The sequence below is a fragment of the Mesoplodon densirostris genome, chromosome 1 (assembly GCF_025265405.1).
Source record: "Mesoplodon densirostris isolate mMesDen1 chromosome 1, mMesDen1 primary haplotype, whole genome shotgun sequence".
NCBI classification, from domain to species: Eukaryota; Metazoa; Chordata; class Mammalia; order Artiodactyla; family Ziphiidae; genus Mesoplodon; species Mesoplodon densirostris.
Window position 1 is genome coordinate 38,645,522 of NC_082661.1, and position 3,149 is coordinate 38,648,670.

Sequence of the window (3,149 nt, forward strand, 5' to 3'; positions counted from 1 at the left end):
TGGGCTCATCAAAGCATTTCTGAATAAAGCAAGTCTTCATGTTATCAAGACATTTTCCCAATAGTGGCTAAGAAAATGAAAATTTCTCCGTAAGTTTATAATGTACGATGACAAACCAGCATTGTTCTCTCCTTCTCTTTTGCCTATCTTTCCCCATTCCTACTGGTAAGACATTTTTCCATATAAGTTTTATAGAAAAGTATTATTTTGGTTTCTAGCATATTGTACAGAATCTACTTTTTAATCCTTCACATGCTGTGTTATGATTACAGGGGGGGCAGAAAGGAGGTGAAATCTCCCCACATGCCTCCTGAAACTCTTGTATTGTTGTTGCCGGACCCCATTTCTTTTAGATATATTCCTTCTAGATTTGACCTGTTCTCTGCTCTCTTTTTCTAAAAACTCTCTTCCCCCTTCAGTTAATGGGACAGTTGAACTCATGTTGTTTGTAGAGACAATCCTAGATGGAGGCTTTTCTGAGGAGGAGGGGGAAAAAGGCAGAAGGGAGAGAGAGAGAGCACCCAGCCCTCTCTAGGCTTTGGTCCCCCAGCCTTTGGATGGACACAACACATTAGTGTCTATGCAGGGTGTAGGGGAGGGGCAATTCACCTTACCCTTTGGGGTTCCTCTGGCTGATCTAATAATTAAATTGACACAAGACAAATGAACAGGAGAAAATCTAAGTTAATTTCATACATATGGAGGTCTCATAGATACAGCCTAAGAAGTGACCAAAGCAAGCAGCTTTTATACCTTTTAGGCAAAGAAATAATAAATTTGTGAGGAATTGCCAAGGCAAAGAAACTTGGGCTTGGGTACGAATTAGTGGAGAATCTAAGCAGACCTGGTTTACATAGCCTTCTCGGCCCTCAATTCCCTGTCTCCGGCGACAAGGATGTCTCCCTACCTCCTGCTACAGTGAGGGTACCTTTCACATGGGAGATTTATTTCCTGCTTTCAGAGGACGGTCAGAGTGTTCTTCTGGCGCTGGCTGTTTTCTCAAGCAACAAATTCCGAGTAATCAGTATGCCACTGGCATATTTTGTGACAGCCTGCATTGAACTGAATCACAGGACCAATCTGTACAGGATCTAAAATGACTCCAAGGATGGAAAAACATTGCTTAAAAGGACCACAGTGTTACAGGTGTGAGGTATCTGACTGCTTTATAAAAACAGAGAAAGAAACCCAAGACATCACCCCACAGAGGGAATGTCAGAGTGCCAACTGATCCCAAGAGGTCAATTGGGAAATAGCCCCTTTACTGAGCCCCAGGACCTTCACCCAATCTAGTCCCCCTCCCAGAACTCTCTGAGCCATTCAAGTGTTAACACTTACCCAGCAGAGTTTCTCCTTAACCCTGATCCTGTACTGTGGCCAGGGCCTAAGTCCATGCCAATGCCATACCAGATGTTAAATATTTTGAATACCAACTTGGTGGAAGGGTTTCAGCTCCCTTCCAGCAGTAGCCCTATGGGTACCACATTCCGATTCTTATTCCTCGCTTAAAGATGCTAAAGGGATGAGGTTTCCAGAGTCCAAAACCCTCTCAGAGTTTTTCTCTGCTGGCTGCATTTCTCCATTCAGTTCCTGAAGAAACGCCAAGAGATGCAAAGCCTTAGGATCTGCTCTGTTTTTTGAGAGGTTGATTTTGGCAAATTTTTGCAGTCTGTTTTACATTTTTTTCTCTCTCCTTTGACTCCTGGTTTATTTTCACACCTGTCATAAAATGGTGGATGGCCTTGTCTTCACACTTCATTTGATACAGCTGAAAGTTGCAATATCGCAGATGGAGCACTTGTTTGGCTACAGGAGGTAGCTCTTTGCTGAATTCTTTTTGAAAGTAATACTCTGCGTCTTCATACCGACATGCTTGTGAAGAGAGACAGGCAATACAGGAGCAGATATGGAAGAAATTTCCATTGCTCTCATCAGCTCTCTTTAAATGATCTAGAGCATGTCGTATTCCTGTAACTTCTCTCTTTTCCCACCCATTTACTGTATTTGAAGAACTTTGGCCCTATAGTAGCACCCAATGTGGCAATGCAGGTAGGTGTTGTTTGGCATGCATTTTAGAGCCTTTCTCAGGAGTTCTATAGCTTGGTCCAGGTCACCTTTTCTTCCATACAGCTTTGCTGCCCCACGAAGCACATCTGTTGCCAATGGGGCTTTCTCCAAAGCTTCTTTGACTGACCTCTCTCCTTCACCTTCTTTATTAATCTTTTGAAGTCTCAGGGCCAAGAGGACTTTGACATACTGGTTGTCAGGATTCAGCTGAATGGCTTGCCTCAAAGGGTCAACGGGATTCTGAGACGGTGGCCAGTTATCCAGACGGTAGCTCGCGATGGCCAGTCCAGAGGAGAATTCTGGGTCTTGGGTTTCTTTTCCAGAGCCTTCTCAAAACACACCTTGGCCCTTTCATTTTGGTTTCCTCCACACCTTAACCGTGTCCACCCTTCCTCACAATGCATCTCAGGACGCTCAATTCTGTAGGGGCTGGAATACTTCTGGCATACTTGTTTCACCTAGTCTACATAAACCTGAGCTTCTGAGAATCTTCCCAGGTGGTAGTAGACCCAGGCGTAGTTTCCCCAGGTGACCAGGCTTCTGATCTCTGCCTGGTCAGCGTGCTCTCGCTGGATGAACTCTTCAGCCTGCCGTAAGCATCCCAGGGCTGCCTCGTGCTGGCCTCTGCAGTGTTTTATGTAGACCAATATGTTGCACATTGTGGCTTGGAATTCGCTGTTCTGAAACTCAATCAGGTTACACACTCTGTCTTCAAAATCATCCAAGGAATTTTCTCCCTCTACCAAGTTCCAGGTGAAATGGCATTTTAGTTGCCATAGGCTGCTGTCCAAGGAGTTCTTTGTGGTCTCACTGTGGGGGGGAAAAACAGAAAGATGAACACTCTGAGACATAGCACAGATTCACCAGACAAGAAATGGGGAGCATGACAAATAGCATTCTCCTCCTAAAGGGTGTCAACCCCAGTCAAAAAAGAATATCCTATTGGGAGACTGGGATTGACACATATACACTATTGATACTATGTATAAAATAGACAACTGATGGGAACATACTGTATAGCACAGGGAACTCTACATAATGCACTGTGGTAACCTAAATGGGAGGGAAGTCCAAAAGGGAGG

At 44.4% G+C, this 3,149-nt stretch overlaps 1 pseudogene; it reads right to left on the reverse strand.

Annotated features, from left to right (window-relative positions):
* Nucleotides 1–1,494: 1,494 nt before the first annotated feature.
* Nucleotides 1,495–2,873, reverse strand: LOC132492658 (interferon-induced protein with tetratricopeptide repeats 2-like; annotated as a pseudogene).
* Nucleotides 2,874–3,149: the final 276 nt, after the last annotated feature.